The following is a 21,386-nucleotide window of genomic DNA, read 5'->3' as shown; positions in this document are numbered from 1 at the left end:
CACCAAAGGCAGAGCTGGATTCAAGTCAGGCCCATCACAGACTTAACAATGGGAATGTGCCACCTTACCTCAGTCTCCTAGGTGTTTCACTCATTCATCCAAACACCTGCTTAGTTTCTACCAGGGACCAGAGCTGACTGGGCCTCAGGGACATCCTTGGGGGATTCTAACAAAAGGCCTCCCACCCAAGCAGCATAGGCCGTGGACACACAGCAGGAGGACACACACAGAGGTAGGGGTAGACAATGGACATACAGCAGGCCAAGAGACACGAGGCGAGGTCCCTCCTATACTGGGAGTTGCAGCGATCCCCAGACTGCACACAGGATCAAACTTGTAAAGCACTACTTTTTATAAGACAAAATCATGTTGAAGACCAGTTAACCATCTACTTTATCTACACTCTTGACTGGCTATGGCTACTATTGACAGACAACATCAATGGGGAGTTAAGATTGGTCTCTAGTCAAGAATATATTAACTTAGGTCTGAAAACAATGTATGGGATGTCACAGAGAGTCAGAGTAGTGAAATGAAGAAACACACGTGGTAATAGGAAGCACTCCAGGTACTTGGGGGCAGGGAACAGAAGGTGCCATCGGCACCAGAATGATGCCTGGTTCACCTACACACACCTCAGCTTCCTCAGCTATGAAATGGGAACACCACCCACTTTATCACTAAAGCTCTCCAAGGGCTCCCTGAAGGGTAGCTGTGACTGTTGCTATTACAAAAAATAAGAATGCTGTAATAACAGGCTGTTCCCGACAGGCCACAGACTACAGCCCCTCATGGCAATTCCAGAATCTCTGAAGATGGTTTTCTGCTTGAAGTTCAACTTACCACAAGTGGCCACCACCCTTACTTTTGCAAATGGACATTTGCCCTGCCCTGGGTGATAGGCATCATAAAGCTCCCTGAGGGAATGCCTGGGTCAAACCCATTTTTTAAACTTTTGATTATGGAAAATTGCAAACATACCCACAGAAGTAGAGAGAATAGCATGAATAACTAACTGCATGCACCTACCACCCAGGCTCCATAGTCATCAGGCAACCAAGCCTGGCCTTCCACACACTGTTCCCTTCTCCCACAGCCCACCAGCTTCTGGAAAGCAAATCCTATGCAACATGCATTTATGAATGAATGGGTCAGTATTTATCTCTACAGGACAAACCACAATCACACCTTCGACAACTGAACAAGCAGTCTTCAATCTTTGTCAGAGTCATACTTGTTTGAAACCTATAGGTCCCCCCCCCCACTTTCCTTTCAATCATACGTTGAAGAAATTAGATCATTTATCTTGTTTCCCACAGGCGGGTTTTACGGGTGGCATCCCTATGGTGGAACAACACACCCTGATTTTCTATAAATTAGATTTTGAGGTGTGACCAGCACACGTCCCTCCAAAAGCACCTGTGCCCTCTTCTGGGGCTGGCAGCCACTGAGGATCATTGTCTGGACCCACCATTTCATTAGATGTCTGCAAACATATAAACTTATAATTCCATCATTTCATATTAATTAGTCAAAATATGTCAATATTCTATCCATTAGCCACATGTGGCTATATTTAAATAGATTTAAATTAAATTAAAACTTGACTTCCTCATTCACACTATTCCAGGTACCACATTGGACAGTGAGGATTCAGAGCATTCTGGAAAGTTCTGTAGGGCAGCACTGATCTGTGAGGGAAACTTGTCCTCACCCACTATTTTGTTCAAGTCAGTCCATAGAGAAGAGGTCGGATAAATGTTTGCTTCTTTCCCTCTATTAACCAATTTTCAAAATGAGTTAGTTCCCTAACACCTTCCAATGGGGACCAGCTAGTACCTTCCTTTCCTTTGAGCACCAACACGAACCTGTGGATTTTTAACACATTTCATGCTCCAATTTGGGGATGCATTCTCATTCACACTCACCTGTCTCATCCTTGGCCAGGGGTGCCCCTGTGGGTCCTTCTGACACAACCACGGTACCATCTTACACAATCGAGCCATTCCCAATGCAGATTTAGAATTAAAACATTTTAACTTAAGTGCTTCAACCTTATATTTTCATATTTCTTTCACCCTGAAAATTCTAGTTCTTAAAGACATTAATTACTTATTTGTTTTCTCTTACAATATGTAACAGTAAGAATATTTATATCGTTTACCTGAAACGAAAAATAACTCCTAAAAACAGTTCAAGATTTTTGGGGCTGGCCCTGTGGTCAAATGGTTAAAGTTCCACGTGCTCCGCTTTGGCAGCCTGGGGTTCGCAGATTCGGATCCCAGGTGCAGACTACTCCACTCATCAGCCATGCTGTGAAGGCATCAGTACAAAGGTACAAAGTTGAGGAAGACTGGCAAAGATGTTAGCTCAGAGCTAATCTTCCTCAAGCAAAAAAACAGGAAGATTGGCGATGGATGTTAGCTCAGGGTGAATCTTTCTCACCAAAAAAAAAAAAAGAAAGAAAACAGTTAAATTTTTTTGTGGGTTTTTTTTTTAAGATTTTATTTTTCTTTTTTCTCCCTAAAGCCCCCCGGTACATAGTTGTGTATTTTTGGTTGTGGGTCCTTCTAGTTGTGGCATGTGGGATGCCACCTCAGCATGGCTGGATGAGCGGTGCCACATCCGCGCCCAGGATTCAAACTGGCAAAACCCTGGGCCACCGAAGCGCATGAACTTAACCACTCGGCTACGGGGTCAGCCCCCCAGTTAAAGATTTTTAAACAAATTTTCCTCTTACGGCATAGTCACTAAAACACTTACTGTCAAACTTCTGTGTTTTTAAAGTCATGTGAAATAAATCCTCCAAGAGGTTAAGTCACCAAGTTGAGTCACAACTTACATGCACTTAGATTCATTTATTTTGTTTTGCTTTTGGTTTTCAGGGACTGCCCCCACAAACACACATTTGACATACTTTTATAATTATGTAAAACACGCATCAGGTGCTACACAGAGAGGAAACCCCAGAGAAGTCTCTAGGTAACCCTAACCCCTCTCATCCTTTCTTCTGGAGTTCACCATGTGGTTCATTTATGGTTTATACTTCCATTTTTAAAAATACAATATAAGCAAATACACATATATCCATATCCGCCTCACTTTTCCTCATGGGGGATAAAAGTGAGTGTGCTACACCTCTTTATCATTTACTTTGTTCTTTTTTCTACTCATCATTTCACCGCAGAAATCCTGTCACCATGACATGAAGACATCCCTCCTTCCTTCACTTAGGGGCTCGGCTCCCAACCCATAGGCAGATCCACCCACATCACTCCCAGCCACAACTGAGAAACACTTCTAAGTCATTTCCAGCTTCGCTGCTTCAGAATGTTGTATGCACAGCCTTGTCACAATCCTTATTTTTGACAGCGTATCTTTGGGACACATTTCTAGAAGTGGCACTGCTGGAGCAAAAGGCAAGCAATCCCCCTCTGAGGAGCTGTGAACCCCTAAAAGCAACGTATGGCAGTGCCTGACTCCCATCAATAGAAGAGTGTCCATCTCTGAGGACAAAAGGTCAGAAATGTCTCAGGGAAGCTGCAACAAGCATTATTCTTGGTATCAGAAAGACTGAGTATCTTTCATACCTTGGTTAAGGGCCATTTGCCTTCACTTTTTCTGTAAATTGTCTGTTTTTCTATAAGTCACACCCAGTTTTGATCCTTAATACCCAGTGCAGGGCCAGTCTCAGCATATGAACAGTGTGTACCTGCTGAACAATTCCAACAGGCAAAATTCAAGGACAGATACCATGTCCATTAGCCTGAGCCTCAGTGTGCACACCACCAACTGCATACAATGTGAGGCGCTGTGTGGGGGTTGTGTGCACACCTCAGGGCTTTCTGGGAGTCAGCCCTCCTCCCACTCTGCTCCTCCTCTGTGCCCGCTGGGTCCTATGTAGCAGAAACAATGAGACCCCAGCTGACTACAGGCCATGGTTCAACTTAAAGTGGGTGTGGACTGGTGCTAGCCAGAGAAAACCTAAAACCAATCAATTTGCTGGGCTGACTTACACCCATGACAAAAATACACAGGCTGACACATTTATAAATCTTTAAAAAATAATCACTCAAGGTTGTTTTTTTGCCTGTTTGACATTGACCACCACCTGCCATAACTGTTCAGACTGTCCTTGCCCATCAAGCCCCTTCACACACTGGGTGGAGAGAGACAGGGCCTAAAGGAACACCTGGGATGGCTTTTGGAAGTACTCTTCCAAACCCCTAAACTGACTGTTTGTAATGTTATGGCTATGTCTTCCACCTGGCCCTGTGACAGAGACAGGGGAGGTTTCTTGCTTTCATTTTTTCATTCATTCATTCAGCAAGTACTTATTACTCAGATCATGTACTTCTGAGTTAAAGGGCCAGGCAGAGGTGGGGTGCCCAGCCAAGGACCTGGAAAAACTCTGAGCTGGCCACTGCCCTCAGACATGAGGGACAGTCACTCACTCCACTGGGCTGCAGGTAAAACCATTTCCAGATGTAAACCACTAATCTTAAACGCTAATGTCTAAAGAGAGACAACTGACAGCCAAGTGACAGGCCTACCTCTTCATGGCTGCCCCACTACATGCTGCCATGAGCACCAAGTAATGCGCACCAGGAACCAGCACTGTCAACACATGATAATCTTCAACTAGCTCTAGGAAACTGGCACAGACTTTGAGTCACTTATTGTCTCCAAAGAGCTCTGGGGCCCTTGAGTAGGGCTAGGGGGATGCAAAATGGTGCAGCCGCCATGACAACAGTTCAGCAGTTCCTCAAAACATTAAACAGCTACCACATGACCCAGCAATCTACTCCTGGGGATATACCCAAAAGTGAAAACATGTCCGCACAAATGTTCATAGCAGCACTATTCACAACTGCCAAAAGGTGGGAACAGCCCAGATTCATCCCAGATTAATGGATAAACAAAATGTGGTCTATCCATGCAATGGAATATAGTTCAGCCATAAAAATGTATGAAGCATTGATTCATGCTAGGTGGAAGAACTTCAAAAACATTGTACTGAGTTAGAGAAGCCAGACACACAAGGTCATATATTGTATGATTCTGTCGACATTAAAATGTCCAGAACTCGGGGCTGGCCCCGTGGCCGAGTGGTTAAGTTCGCGTGCTCCGCTGCAGGCGGCCCAGTGTTTCGTTGGTTCAAATCCTGGGCGCGGACATGGCACTGCTCATCAAACCACGCTGAGGCAGCGTCCCACATGCCACAACTAGAAGGACCCACAACGAAGAATATACAACTATGTATTGGGGGGCTTTGGGGAGAAAAAGGAAAAAAATAAAATCTTAAAAAAAAAAAAAATGTCCAGAACAGGCAAATTCATAGAGTTAGAAAATAGATAGTGGTTGGCAGGGGCTGGGGAAGGGGACATGGGAAGTGACTGCTAATGGATGTGGGGTTTTTTTCGGGGGTAATGAAAATGTTCTGGAACTAGATATTCAGGAACTCCTGAATATACCAAAAAAAAAAAAAAAACACTGACTTAGACACTATAAATGGGTGAATTGTACTGTATGCAAATTATCTCAATTAAAAAAAAATTTTTTTTAAACACCAGTAAAGTTCCTTTTTGTTAAGAGAACATTCTGAAGTGTTTTCCTGACGCCAGGATTACTTGACCATGCCCATATTGTCTTGCTATATGCAGGTAAGAGCTGAAATCTCACAAAACCAACCCCCAACCCTTGTCACATACTGTGCTCAGCCCAGTAGGTTAGTCTGAACAGCCAGTTCTCACCCTGTGCAGCTGTGAAGCTGTCAGAAGGGCATGCACTCCTCGCCAAGTCACCTACTGGCTGGCCTGTAAGACGAAGCAGCTGACAAAGCCAGGAGGTCTCCAAGCTGCTTCCCAGTTCTAAGACATATCAGTTCTACATTCTTCTCCAGGTAGGTGGCCCTGGCCCAAACCATCACTGCCCAGCCCCTGATGGTAACAGACAAAATCCTACCCAGCTTTTGGGCTCTGCCCTACTGGGTCCTGACAGCCCTGGACAGTCTCCATTTGAGAGCCCTAAACAGGGAGACCAACTCAATTTCCCACAAGGCACAGTGCGGAGTAGGGTCAACCAGCTCTAAGCACCAGTGCAGGGGGGAAGAGGGGGCCTGCATCGCTGAAGATACTTAAGGAAAAAAATTCTGCTCATTTCAGTGAGTGTTGGAAAATCACAGAAACGACCAAAGGGCAAAGGCCACCTGGCCAGGATTATCTTCTGCCCCTGATCCTCACGGAGGACAGCTCATCCTATTTAGACCTGGGCTTTTCAAACAAGTGACCGCTGAGTCCAGGGGAGAGCAAATGGCCACCTTGGAGGTAGAGGGCAGGGCCTCAGCAACCTCAGGGAGACAGCTCAGCATGCAATCCAGGAGGGACTTGCCTCCCTCCATCTTCTCTAGGAGGTGGCCATCAGCTTCTGAAGCAGTGTTCAGTTTCAAATGTCCAAGTTGCTGACCGAGGTCTGCTGGACAAATGAGATCCTTCACTCCAGAGGCACCGACCCCAAGCACTCACCTATCTGAGCTGGGAATGCTGGTCCTACCAGCCAGCCATGGTGGCAGCTATGGCAAAAGGCAACTTGCATCAACGTGCTGACCAACCTAAAGCAAAGGACAGAGAAAGGAACACTGAGTTTCCAAAGCAAGTTTCTGGAATGTACCAACAATTTCAAATATCTCCAACCCCTGGAACTACTTAGCAAAATTTTAGATTTCAACCAGAGTTCTGTCTCTGCTACCTTCCATAGGGGGGCAAGCTGAGGAAATAAATTTTTACCAGTCTCTGACACATGACCTGATATGGTGTCAACCAATAAACCAGAAGCCATCTTCAGCCATACTGGATGAAGACATGAGGTGGTACACAGCCACATGCTGACAGAATAAACACAGAAAATGGTTCAAGGTTTGATTCTAACAATAACGACATTAACAGCAGACCCAGTAATACCTAGCATTTAATAGGTACTTAGTAGTGAGTCCAAGTACTATGCCAACACTCAGCATCTCTTGAATCCCCAAGACAATCTTAGGGGTAGATTACAATATCATGCCCATTTTACAGATAAGAGATCTGGCATGTCTGATATTCAGAAACTTGCCCAGGGTCATCCAGGTCTCCCTCTGCAGACATGATCTCTTCACTCCCTGGTCCCCGTTCACACGGACCAGACCCCAAGGAAACCACCCACCATTCCAGGCCCTGCTGAGTTTGCCCTCGAGAAGCTGAGGGCGGATGTGCTTGGGGACAGGCAGGCTTCAACCCCATAGGGCAACTCGCAGTTTAATCCCAAGCATCATCTCCTGAGCTTATACCACAGAGGGAGGAACGGGCTGCCTGGTTTACAGTCAGGAAAACTAAGGCTCAAGAATGTTCAGGAACTCTCCCAAGGTCACAGAGACAGAGTGGCCCCAGTAATTCCCTTCCGTTGTTGACGTCAGACGCCCAGGACTGTGGGCGCAAGAGGCTGAACCCAGCAAATTAGCCAAACCCCTGACTCCCAAGCAGTGCTGTCAGTTGTAGCTTGCCGAATATTATCAGTATCACCTCTGTTGTCATTCTTTGCGCCCACATGACTACCAGGAGCTTGCTCTGATATGAAAGTTTTATTTTTAAACTGAGTTCACAGTAATTCACAGCTCATAGATGGCGACAAACACTCCCACGGGAGAACTTGCAAAAAATAAAATAAAATAAAAGCAACTATCAATGAACTCTATAGAAAGAACTTTGGGCACCAAGGAGCACACAGCACCCTCCTCAGTGAGGCCCAGGGCCAACCACAGCCACCACTAGGCTAGCTCCCAGGAAGGGGGACTCTTCTGCCACTCTTTTTGATCCCTTTCAGGCTCGGAAACGCAGTGGACGCCCTTACTCCTAGTTCTTCCATACCTCCCAAGCCGAGGCCTCTCTGCCACGGAGGGAGAAGCCTCAGAAGCCGGCGCCCTGAGTTTTCCGAGCATCTGCTTTCTTCAGGATCAAGGTCAATACACAAAAGTCAGAGGTATCTCTACATACTGGCAACAAACCACCAGAACTCAAAGCTTTAAAAAAAAAAAAAAAAGAAAGAAAAAGCTCCATTTACAATAGCATAAATGTGCAATACTTACGGATCAATTTCATTTAAAAAAATGTGCAAGACCTATAAACTGAAACTACAATATCACCAAGAGAAATGAAAGAAAACCTAACCAAATGGAGAGATATGCCTTATCCCTAGGCCAGAAGGTGTCAATTCTCACCCAAACTGATCCAGAGATTCAACGCAGTCCCAGTCAAAAATTCTCAACATACTTTTTTACGTTTCTAAAATTTATGGAAATGCAAAGGACCTAGAATAGTGAAAATAACATTAAAAAGAGGAACAAATTTGGAGGACTTACCCTACCTGATTTCAAGACTGACTTACTTTCAAGTTACAGTAACCAAGACAGTGTAATATGAATATAGACAGATAAGTAGATGGACAAACAGAATGCACCCACGCACATATGGACAACTGGTTTTCAACAAAGATCCAAGTGCCCTACTCCATGAGACCACAAGACACACAGGACAACATTTTCCTGGAGGGCTAACCCTGCAAGGAGGAAGGTCATCTTAATCTATTATCACAACATACACATGCATCATGGGGTAGAGTGCAATATGCAAAAAGTTTTAAAGTCACCTCAGACTTTCGCATTCCACCACAGCTTTCCCCATCTCAGCTCATGGCAAATCCAGTCTTTTAGCTGCTTAGATTTTAATCTGGAGAAGAAGATTACTCCAATATCCAGTTCATCAGGAAATCCAGTAGGTTCTGCCATCAAACACATCTGGGGTCCATCACTTCTCACACCTCCGCTGGCAACACTGTCCTTCCTGCTAGGATGGAGGCCTGCGAACTGGACCCCCTGCTTTCACTCCTCAGCTCAAAACCCTCCAAAGGCTCTGTATCCGTTCAGAGTGAAGCCCCATCCTCTCCCGGCCCTGGAGACCTGCCTGCCACCACTTGCCTGCTTACCCTGCTCCAGCCTCCAACACACCAGGCAACTTCCTTCCTTGGGGCCTTTTTATATTTTTTAAAAAATCCCAGATACTTCATCATTTTAACAATCAATTCTCCAGTTTGCATCCCAAATTGAAAATGATCTTTGAAAAGATAACTACCATATAGTGATTCCTAAATGTCAAATGCCCAGTCCATATTCAGCTTCATGCAATTTCTCAGAAACATCCTTAGACGGTCTGTTCTAATGGTAATTGCTAGAGCATGTGTGCTAGCTGCTCTCTCTGCCTCACTCTACCCCCCAGATGGCTGACCTGTCTGTGTCCCCTCAAATGACCATTTCTCTCAGAGGCCCACCCTGCTCACCCCTGCCCCTTCTCTTCCACAGCCCTGGCCCCTCCACATACTCTACAAAACACAGCTACTATGCCTATGGACTTTCTCACCTGTAAATGGCACAAGAAAAGGGGTGTCTTCCTGCTAAAACTAGATTTTATTTCAAGCACCTAGAACAGTGTCTGACACATGCCAGGTGCTCAATAAATATTTATGGACTGAATGAGCAGGGACGGTTTAACACTGAAGGAGAAGGAACTGATCTGAGGAGCCCACACAGCAGCAGCCCCTCAATACAATTAGTGCAAAATTCACAAAGGAGCTGAAACCAAGCAAAGACCACTTAGCACCATCAGAACTGGGAGCATATCTCTAAAATAAACTGTAATCGCTTGTCTCTGATACATCATTTGGACTATTTTGGCAGTCATCCTGCACTGGCTGAGTTTAGAGAGCTTTTACTGTTTTTATTTCCAACCCATACATTTAAAACAGTATCAAGTAACCCTTAAGTACACAATTATCAACTCATAAGAGACTCTTCCGCTCCCTTGATAAATCATTATGGTTTGGCTTTGACCCTGCACCTGGGTACTCTACTTACATACACACACACACACACACACACACACTCCCTCCCCCGCCCCCACCTTCCAGACTCTGACCCACCCAAACAAAATATGATTTCCCAATCTGAGGGAGATCAGACTTGATGAGAAAACAGCCATGGTGATTTACAATGAAATCAAGTGACTTGCACTTTGGGCAAGAGAAGTCCTTCGTTGCCATTTCATCCTCTTGAGCTCAGGCAAGTGAGGTCAGCTCCCTTTTAACTTGAGGGGAGGGGACCGGCCCGGTGGCGCAGCAGTTAGCACCTTCCGCTTCTCAGCGGCCCAGGGTTCACCAGTTCGGATCCTGGGCGCGGACATGGCATCATTGGCAAAAGCCATGCTGTGGTAGGCATCCCACGTATAAAATAGAGGAACATAGGCATGGATGTTAGCTCAGGGCCAGTCTTCCTCAGCAAAAAGAGAAAGATTGGCAGTAGTTAGCTCAGGACTGATCTTCCTCAAACAAACAAACAAAAAAGCAAACAAAAAAAAAATAACTTGAGGGGAGGAGATCTGGCCAGACATGGGCACCATCTGGAGCTCCAGTTCACTTGGGTTGCACAGCCAGCGCAGGGATGGGTCTCTGGAGCCATGGGTACCAAGGAGCCCAAGAAGGCCCCATCATCCTTTCTGAGGCCCAGCCCTATGAAAGCTGCATACCTTGGGTCTCCTCCTACCACTGTCTGCACTCACCAAACATTCGTGCGGTCTCTAAAATTCTTCAACTGTGTCTGCACTCAAACATTTACTAACGTGGCTCCAATCCAGTCCTGGGAAAATGACATTAGGGCAAAAAAAAGTCCAAGGTGAAACCCAACAATACCGTTCACCTTCTACCACCCCTAGGTCCACAAAATCCACTTGTTTCACACAAACTGAGCACCCCAAAGACCAGGGTCACCTAGACCCTCTCTGCCAAATTTTTTTTTTTTTTTTTTTTAAAGATTTTATTTTTTCCTTTTTCTCCCCAAAGCCCCCTGGTACATAGTTGTGTATTCTTCGTTGTGGGTTCTTCTAGTTGTGGCATGTGGGACGCTGCCTCAGCGTGGTCTGACGAGCAGTGCCATGTCCGAGCCCAGGATTCGAACCAACGAAACACTGGGCCGCCTGCAGCGGAGCGCGCAAACTTAACCACTCCGCCATGGGGCCAGCCCCTCTGCCAAATTTTTTAAGATTGGCCCTGAGCTAACATCTGTCGCCAATTTTCCTCCTTTTTTTTTCCTTCTCCCCAAAGCCTCCCAGTACATAGTTGTATATTCTAGTTGTAGGTCCTTCTAGTTCTGCTATGTGGGACGCTGCCTCAGCATGGCTCGATGAGCGGTGCTAGGTCCGTGCCCAGGATCTGAACCAGCAAAACCCTGGGCCACCAAAGCAGAGCACACGAACTTAACTACTCAGCCATGGGGCTGGCCCCTGCCAAAAGTCTTAACAACTGCATTGCTAACTGTCAAGGAGGGTAACTCCTTTGCTGGCTCTATCAGAAAGGGAGAAACTGAGGCAGAGCAACAGTGGAGCACCTCTTTATTATTCCAATTTTAGTGTATGTGCTGCTGAAGCAAGCACGAAGCATCTCAAGGAAGCCCAGAGGTCATGCTGCTCCAACATGTGCTGGCTGGTAGGGAAAGGTTTAACTTGGGCAGAAGATTTGGTTTTCTAATCCAGGCGTCGGCAAACTATTGCCTGAGTCTATTCTGCTGAATGCTTCTCCTAGGACATAGCCACGTCCACAGGAGTGTGCACTATCTACAGCTGCTTTTGCTACAAGGCAGAGCTGAGTAGTAGCGACAGAGACAATACAGCAGAAATACCGACTACCTGATCCTTGAAAGCAGGAGGAAACCACAGCCCTAACGGGCTGTGCTGAGCATTAAAGGGACAGAGGTGACCCAGGCGTGGCAGCACACCCACGACAAAAAGTCAGGGCAGAGGTAAACCAAGGAGGTGCTCTGGCCCCACATCAGCCCCAGGGGACAAAGCAGTACCTGCTCTCCTCAAGGCACAGTGCCCCATTAACCCTCTGTCCCCATGGACCAGAGGAAAGCATGACTTGGCAGACTAGAGAGGCAAAGAATCAGCCCCACAAGAGCCAAGGAGCTGACAGTTAAGGCCACTGCACAAGCCTGTCCTTGGCAACCACAGCTGCCTGGTCTCCACTGTCAAGCTGATGCATCCACTGGGTATAAGCCAGTATGTGCTTTCCAGGCCCCTAGTCTGCCCCTGCCTGTCCTCCCTGAGCCACGGTAACCACAGCCTCACTGAGGGACAGATCGTCCATTCCCCACACTGTGCCAGTGCAGCTGTTCCTAAAGCCCCTTAAAACCCCCCAATGATTACAACATTTCATCATGGTCTTCAAGGCCCTGCCTGCTTCAGGCCCAGGTGACCAAGTGAAGTCATCTGGCATGCATGTATGTACATGTATACACAGACACACCATGCTCTTAGCTCCAACTACATTGGCTTCGCCTTGATTCTTCACACCCATCACATCTGCCTGCCTCCACCACCAGGCCTTTGCACATGCTGTTCCCACCACTGCAAAAGCCTGCCTTCCTCCTACTCCTCCTTCAGACTCAAGCATCTGTTATTCAGGCACGCTCTCCCTAAACAGCCCCTCTCCTCAGCCTCCTTCCATCCCCAAGAACTACAGCTCCATCACTTGGCATAGCAGATCTTTGACATCTGACATCAAGTATCTCATTAGGTTCTCTTCCCCAAACGCTTTATGCTTTATAATAGAAAGGGCTCTTAGCTCATCTCATTATCCAGGGCCCAATGAGGCAGAGAGGAGGAAATGAAGAAATGGCATCCTTCATGAGTTATAAATACCCAATCACTGTGTTTCTACCATGGACTTGAGGCAAAAACATAATATAAATATAGACTCTATCTTTAATTAGAATACTAAGTCAACACCAGGAAGTAGCAATATGGAGATAGGCAAGGCCACAGCACCATCCAGCCACCCGCCTCCCCAAGGAGGGGTGGCCTCTCCCCACCTCCCTCACAGGCCTGTTGGGAGAAAGGCGCTAGGAGGTTCCAGAGGCCTCAGCAGCCTTGTGTGTAGAAGGGCCTCCCCCAGCCACCGCTGAGAAACGTGAGCTACCCCAGCACCATGCACCCACACTCCCCTTCTCCCTTCCTCCTAGCAAGATTCAATATCTTGCTCTAAAACACCCAGTGAAGGTCCTTCCAATAGATCCTTGCCCACTCCAAGACTCGATCCCACCACACCCCTCCTTTCTCCTGGGCATTCCAGGAGTCCCTCCCTTTCACATCACCAAACCATCCCAAATGTTCCAGCACTTCCTCCTAATGAATCAGGACCAGCTGCCCAGCCCAGACCCTCCAAATCCAACTGTGCCTGTGGGAGGCCACCCACCGGCCCAGCCCCTCGGGCCTCAAGACCATCCTGAGGAGCAAGTGACAGGCCCTGGCACCAGGCAGGCTCTCAAACAGAAGCAACTAGTTCTTACTTTTACTACTATGATTACTGTTGTTCCACAAAATATTTCGATTCCTATCTTGAGGTTCCTTTCAGTGTTTCCACCCTCAGTCCCCAGCAACAGTCCTCTCAGCAATTCAAAACTTCAGATAAACCCCCATATTTAAAATGCACCAGGAATCAAATGTGCAGATCTAGACAAGTCAGAGACTTTGGGAAGTGTCTGAAGTATTGAAGTGTTTAGCACTGAGGATGCTTGGTGCGTTACGATATTAAAGGATATCCTGAAGAAAATGTCACAAGAACAAAAGAGGAAATACTATCTCTGTTAATAACAAGGACATAGGAACTAGTGTCTCCCCTTCTGTATACACACACCAATACGGGCAGTATTAAGGGAATTCTCTGACAAATAGGCACAAGAAAACAAGTAATACCTTCCATCTCTGCGCCAAGCACTGGAGCAGAGAAGACCAAGGATATTCCTGGACACTGCTCTCCAGAAGTCCTGTGTCACCCCACCAAGCTAGAGGAAGTGCCTCCAGGCCCCACCCCTCTGGAAACCAAAGAACACCCACGGAACCTCTGCGCTCCAATGCTTCCAAGATGATGTTACAATAAGCCTTCTAGAACCACACGTATCCTTTTTTTTTTCAATCCCGTATTTTCTGGCACAAGGTGGGCCATCAAAATGTGAGTGCCTTTATTCCTTTCTCCCCAAGCTAACTCATGGAGGATAAAAATATATGCTCTCATAAGGATGCAGGATATTTCTGAATTCAAGAAGGTTCAATTTTTTTATTGTGGTAAAAAAATACATAACAAAATTTACCATCTTAGCCGGGTTTTTTTTTCTGCTTTTTCTCCCCAAGCCCCCCCCAGTACATAGTTGAATACTGGAGTTGTGGGTCCTTCTAGTTGTGGCATGTGGGATGCCGCCTCAGTGTGGCCCAACAAGCAGTGGCATGTCTGCGCCCTGGATACAAACCAGCAAAACCCCAGGCTGCCGAAGTGGAGGGCGCGAACTTAACCACTCGGCCACGGGGCCAGCCACCTATCTTAGCCATTTTTAAGTGTACAGTTCAGTGGTGTTAAGCACATTCACATTGTTGTGCAGCCAACACCACCATCCATCTCCAGAATTTTTTCACCTTGCAAAACTGAAATTCTGTCCCCATTAAACACTAACTCCCCATTCCCTCCCTCAAACTCCCTGGCAACTACCATTCCATTCTCTGTCTCTAAGAATTTGACTGGGAGCCGGCCCCGTGGCTGAGTGGTTAAGTTCACATGCTCCACTTCAGTGACCCTGGGCTTCACCGGTTTAGATCCTGGGTGCGGACATGGCACCACTCGTCAGGCCATGCTGAGGCGGCATCCCAGATAGCACAACCAGAAGGATATACAACTAGAATATACAACTATGTACTAGGGGCACTTCAGGGAGAAGAATAAAAAAAAAAGACAACTGGCAACAGATGTTAGCTCAGGTGCCAATCTTTAAAAAAAAAAAAGAGCGGTTGAGTGTGCATGTTTGGCTTCAGAGGCCCAGGGTTAGCCGGTTCACATCCCAGTGTAGACAGAGCACCCCTTGGCATGCCATGCTTTGGCAGGCGTCCCACATATAAAGTAGAGGAAGATGGGCATGGATGTTAGCTCAGGGCCAGTCTTCCTCAGTGAAAAGAGGAGGACTGGCAGCAGTTAGCTCAGGGCTAATCTTCCTCAAAAAAAATAAAATAAAATAAAAAGAGAATTTGACTGTTCTAGGTGCCTCATATAAGTGGAATCATGCAGTATTTGTCCATCTCTATTTGGCCTATTTCACTTAGCACAGTATCTCTTCAAGGTAGACCACACACGTCATTTTAACCATTGGAGGCCAAAGTACGTAGAGAACAAAGCCCACAGCCAAAAGTATGGCTCTAGAAAAACCCTGCTTCCCAGTCCAACCATGTCCCTGATGTGCTCCACCATCAACCAGTCCTTCCCTCTGTCTGCGGTTCCTCGTCTAGTTTGGCTTGGGCAAGCAGGTGGTCTCCTTTGCAAACATACATGCTCCTGTGTAACCAATGACTGCAATACACGCAGAGAGTCTTCCTGGGGCGACTAACAGGGGGAAGGTTGGGGAGGGAGCAGTGGAGTCTCTAGCATGAGTTGAAACACGAAAATTTGGGAGTGAAGATCACAAAAAATCCCACCTGCAGAAGACATCACCTTCATTGTAGCAGGCACCCAACAGGAGGTTCCAACAGCAGCCAGCTCCATTCCCAAGAATGCACCATCCAGGCAGCCTCCATGTGGTGCAGCATCTCAACCAGCTATATTAGCTTTATAGCTGGCTGCTGGGTTGTTTATTTTCATGTCAAGAAATAAAACCTCCAGCTGTCCTATTCTCGTGGCAAGTTTTCTTGAGTTTGTTTTTAAAGCAGCAGCACCTTACTTATTACATAGACAACCTCCTAGAAGCAAGAATCTTTCATTTGCCAATGGACAGGGTGTCCTCCACTGCCTCTGAGGGGTCCCGGGCCCTGGCCACAGGTACCATGTGCTGCCTCAACCCAAGTCCGGGTGGCTGAGGGCCTGGATGTGCCATGAGAGTGGGATGAAGCCACCAGCTGAACACCTTCTCCATGCTATGGAGAAAGCCCCCAACTTGACAGCCCAGTCACTCCCTCATTTGGTGACAATACAAGCACCAACCTTGAGCTGCACCTTCAGGGGCAGGGCAAAGACCAGCGAATTACCCCAAATTTCTCTGAGAGGCAGCATGAATACCATCTGCTAAGTCCAGAGTTTACATCCCCACCAGCCATCTTTAAACAGGCAGTCCTGGTGAACAAGCAGCTAGAACCGGTGCAATCTCATAAGGTATGGCAGGTGCTCCCCCAAAGTTTAAGAACTGTACCTTACTTTCCAGAATATTTTTCACTGGAAGGGAGAAGGGAAAACTTTTGTTGCTGTTCGAGAGTACCCAGAAGGAGCAGCATTCTGGGGCTGGCCCCACTGTATACAAATGAAGACCTAGGCCTAGAGGAAGACAACTTCATGATCCTAAAATCCAAACAAAACCCCCCCACAGTAGTTTACATAACTTATCCTTGTAATGTCCAAGATCAGATTATTTTGGTCAGTTAGCAGCAGCAGGTAGGATGGCAGAAATCTCACCAAAGAATGTAAATGGGGGAGGACCACCAGTTTTCACCTCTACCCCCACCCCCACCCCCCAGCTGCCTGCTCACTGTTGAGGAAAGCGCCCACCAACCATCCCATGGCAGCTGGATAGACCTGGATCCTCAGGTAGCCTCTGCCACCTTGATCCCCAGGAAAGGTCTCATCCTCCAGGCTGGCAACAGGAGACCAGAACAACTGACTGAGGTCTAAGTAAACTGGTAGTTCCCAGAACACTAAATGGTCCACCAAGATCCAAATCAGGAGCAGCTAGTGAGTACCTAGGCAGGCGCAAGGTCCGTGTCATCCACCCACAAATCTTCCAGATGCCCCGAAGCCAAGTTCCAGACAGAAGAGTGGACTTGGTAGAATTCTGGAAATCCAGTCTGATACTGGGTCTTCACATACAAAACCTACAACCATCTGACCAACCAAGCTTCCCTAAGGGACAGAATTCAGTTTCTGTGACCATCAGGGACCAGGTCAAACAGTCAACACCATCTGATAACTTCTCAGACATGCCTGGAACTGTCCAGCAACCACACCATGGTCCCAATGCCCCTGATTAAGGCCACATGGTCAGCCCAGAGGTCCCACGGCTTTGCCACTAGGTCTAGGCCAACGAGCTGGTTCCCAGCCACAGACACTTGATTACTTTTGCAAAAGCTAACGATGCACCACAGTAATCACAAAAATCACATGACTGACTGTAAAATACTGCAAAGGGCGAAGGAAGAATCTATAAAGATGGCACCATCCCTCAGTAAATCGTGACTCGCACTACACATACCAATTAAGACCAAACTGAGAAACTACATGAAGAGATGCCCCACCTTCCCGACAATGTACCCGACAATAAAAGTATGATCAGAGGAGCTCCTCAGAGAGGTTGTTTCACAGAAGTGTCAACTGTCCTCACCGTCCCAGCCCTCACAGTGTAAACTGAGGCTGAGAAGGAGGAAGTAGAGCCTCCCTGAGGTCTCAGACAAGGTGGGAGGGGGTGAAGGTGGGTAGCACCTGGCTTCACTCAGCTGTCAGAGCTTCCCAGTGCCCTGCACAGACACTTCCCATCACTTTATCCTCATAGAGAGGAGGTGCTGGTGGACATGGGGCCTGCCAGCTGTGGGGAGTTCTGTTTGATGCAGCTGAAGAGCCAGCATCTGGGGAGCAAGCCAGAAGGAAACTGCACTGGGGGTCAGACCTGGAGAACCCCACTCCAAGAGGAACAAGGCAGCAAAGGGCAAACTGACCCCACGGAAGCTTTAGAAGAGTGAAGGGCCTACCTCCCAGGGTGCAATAGTGAGGCCCCAGAATCTCACATCTACCACTTCTGCCTGGAGTCGAAGTTTTCCTTGCTGGTAAGAGGTTTTAGTACTAAAGCTCTGATGTGTTATGAGGTGCAACGTAAACATCTGTGAATCTCTGCCTTAAAATAAGAAGGTCTGAAGAAACCTGTGAGGGCCACAAAAGCACAGGCTGTGCCCTCAGTGGTACTTCACCTGTGCCTAAGACTCACTCCAAAGTAAGCTGAGAGCCCCACAAAAAGCAGGACTCTGACACACAAAGAGCACGTCCACCACAGACCGGAACGTTTTTCTTCTATCTGCACATACCTGAGTGACTGCACGGGTCAGGCTCCACTCCAGCAGGTAGAGCCAGCACACACGTGCATATGCACGCACGCACGCGCACACACACACACACTCTCACAGGGCCAGCACATGTGCACACACAAGACCAAAACATTCAGGCCACCACACAGGTACACATGAGGCCAGCACATACTTTGTCCTCCAGGCAAAGGTGCACTTCTAAGCCATTGGTTGTTAAGAAAACAGACCACACATCTCAGAGAAACACTGTCCTAAAAAGGGTCAGGTTCCCAAACGACCCACAAAGCCCACTTCACTCCAGTGTCTCTGAAGCACAGCCCTGCCAAGACAACCGAACTCCAAGCAAGACATCCCCTCGGAAGTCACACAGGGTCCCAGGCCACCAGCCTGCCTTGCAGGGAGGCTGCAAGGCTGGCACCAGCTAGAAGGAGCGAGGAGGGGCAGGGTCACAAGGGCGGGGGCATTCACTCACCTAACCTTTACTGGGCCAGTCCTGTAGGGGACCCTCCTGCCTCCTCTGAGGCCCACCCCACTGCCCTGCTCTGTCTCCAGCTGCCACACACAGACCCAGGTCCTACCTAACCATCCAATGCCAAGATCAGCCTGAGACCCAGCAGGTCTGTGCCCAAGACCCCAGTGACACTACTGCCAGGGGGAGGGCTCTGCTGTCCCCATGGTCCAGGCCTCCTCCTGAACGTTCATCGGGCTTTCATGGGTGGGAAGGGGAGGGCCTGGCTCTTCACTGAGAAAGCTACTGCCAGACACACAAATTCAAACTGCTAGAGAAAAGCCCATTGACAACTACTTCAGGGACATCGAGAAAATCATCTTTAACATCTTGACAAGAGATTTTGTTACCAAAGGAGGAAAAGAAAAGCGTTAACAGTGGCTAACAATTACGGAATTCTTTATTTGGTGCCAGGCACAGTGCCAGCATTTTACATGCCCGATTTCATTTAATCCTCATAACCACAGAAAAAGGTACTGCCAATGTCCCTCACATTTCACACAGGTACTGCCATTATTACCCACAGTTCACACAGGGTACTGCCAATGTTACTCACACTTCACACAGGTACTGCCATTATTACCCACACTTCACATGGATTACTGCCAATGTTACCCACACTTCATCTGAGGGACTGCCAATGTCACCCACACTTCACACAGGGGACTACCACTGTTACCCACACTTCACAAGAGAAACTGCCAATGTTACCCACACTTCACACGGGGACTGCCACTGTTATCCACATTTCACACTGGGGACTGCCATTGTCACATCATCACTTCTACACAGGGGACTGCCACTATCACCCACATTTCACATGAAATACTGCCATTGTTACCCACCCTTCATACAAGGGACCGACTTTGTTACCCACCCTTCACATGTGGGACTACCATTGTTACCCACACTTCACATGGGAGACTGCCACTGTCACATCCACTTCACACAAGGGACTGCCGTTGTCACCCACACTTCACATGGAGGACTACCACTGTTACCTACACTTCACACAAGGGACTGCCATTGATGCCCACACTTGACAGATGAGAAAACTGAGGCTGAGAGAAGTCAAAGCAACTGGCCAGAGTCACAGGGTTAAGAAGTCAGATGGGGATCCAGACTCAGACCAGACATCGCCCAGGCTCAAATCTGAACCACTGCACCATCGGGGACAGTCTGACTCCGAGACCATATTAGGGCTGGATCCTTCCCAAGGTTCTGAGAAAACTTCCCAGAACAAAGATCAGCACACCCATGACTCCTCTTCTAAGAACACACTAACTTAACCCTTTACTGATTGCTGGAAACCTCCTGGAAGAGTGAGTCTCACTGTGCAAGGCCACATCCCACGGACCACACAGCAAATTCAATGACTCAGGTGCAATCTTACCTTCTGTAAAAGGCCCAAAAACCTCAGAAGTTGACGAAGCACGTATTTCTGAGTCCCTACCTGCCAAGGTACAAGTCAAGGGAAGGGGCTTAAAGGACTTGATCAACACTGTCGGCCTGGATCATAAACCAGGCCCTTCATCTTCATTTCCAATGAGATGTACACACATGCCAACCACAACTCTTAGTGCAGCAAAGGAGCAAACCAGGGTCCCTCAGCAAGGAGCATGTATGCAGACTTGCCTTCTTCCTCCCACTTGAACAGCACAGTGCTCACAGTGTGAGGCAGGGAATAGAGCAGACAGACTAATGAGAAGTAGACCAGTCCCCTGGCCTCTAAGCCAGCAAGGAGAGTTCAAGAGCAGCAGAATACACAAGGCCCAGGGGACAGCTCAGGTCCTGCAGGGAAAGGTTTCCAGGGTGGGTGGCAGGCAGGGCACACCCCGGCCCTCCCAGCTCTGTACACGAGGCACCAGGCTGCTGCTCTCATTTACCCCACCAACTCCTCACTCCCACCCTCAACCCCAAAATCAGGACCCCAACAGCATCATGGTCATCACCAGCCAGGAGCCACTCTTGGACCCAAGTCTTTTTTTTCCAAGTGCCAAATCCCCAAGGCCCTTTTCCTTCCTGAAACTACAACCCTTCCCCACTCTCAAAACCAGCGTTGTCACTCAGCAGGACACCCACTTGGTCTTCTGCCCTGGACTCTGCCAAAAGAGCCAAGGTTTGAAAACATTTGAGCAATGCATGAAACAAGAAAACCTTCTCAAGGGGCCAGCCCGGTGGTGCAGCAATTAAGTTCATACGTTCTGCTTCTGGGCGGCCCGGGGTTCGCCGGTTCAGATCCCGGCTGTGGACATGGCACTGCTTGGCAAGCTATGCTGTGGTAGGCATCCCACGAATAAAATAGAGGAAGATGGGCATGGATGTTAGCTCAGGGCCAGTCTTCCTCAGCAAAAACAGGAGGATTGGCAGTAGTTGGCTCAGGGCTAATCTTCCTCAAAAAATAAAAATAAATAAAAAATTAAAAATAATAAAATAAAAAGAAAACTTTCTCAAACCAGTAAGCAGCAGCTGTTCAAATAATTCATGCAGATGTTTCAGAGAAGCTTCTTAATCTCTCTCCATCTTTCTGGAATAGTGTCCAAAACCTCAAGCTGGAAAATCCTCAGCATCTAGAAAATGCTGGTTACCAACAAGCTCCCAGAGCAGTGGAATTACATCAAGCCTCTTCCTGGCCCCTCTAATTGCTACAAAGCTTTTTTCAGGCTAAGTTGAGGACCGTGTCCCTCTCATTTCCATCTATCCAG

The 21,386-nt window shown here is 47.6% G+C and overlaps 1 protein-coding gene across 7 annotated transcripts in view; it reads right to left on the bottom strand.

Moving 5' to 3' along the window:
* GATAD2A (GATA zinc finger domain containing 2A) overlaps positions 1-21,386 on the bottom strand; it is a 97,459-nt gene that overhangs the window by 53,926 nt on the left and 22,147 nt on the right. For 5 of the 7 annotated variants that reach the window (XM_046671538.1, XM_046671539.1, XM_046671543.1 and 2 more), the window contains exon 2: positions 6,525-6,610. The exons of the other annotated variants lie outside the window; for them this stretch is intronic. The gene's annotated coding sequence lies outside the window, so the exon portion shown is untranslated. The remainder of the gene's footprint in view (positions 1-6,524; positions 6,611-21,386) is intronic. 7 annotated transcript variants of the gene reach the window in all.

Source organism: Equus quagga, chromosome 9 (assembly GCF_021613505.1).
Source record: "Equus quagga isolate Etosha38 chromosome 9, UCLA_HA_Equagga_1.0, whole genome shotgun sequence".
Classification (NCBI taxonomy): Eukaryota; Metazoa; Chordata; class Mammalia; order Perissodactyla; family Equidae; genus Equus; species Equus quagga.
Note: the sequence above shows the minus strand (reverse complement) of the source record. Positions and strands in the feature narration are given on the sequence as shown.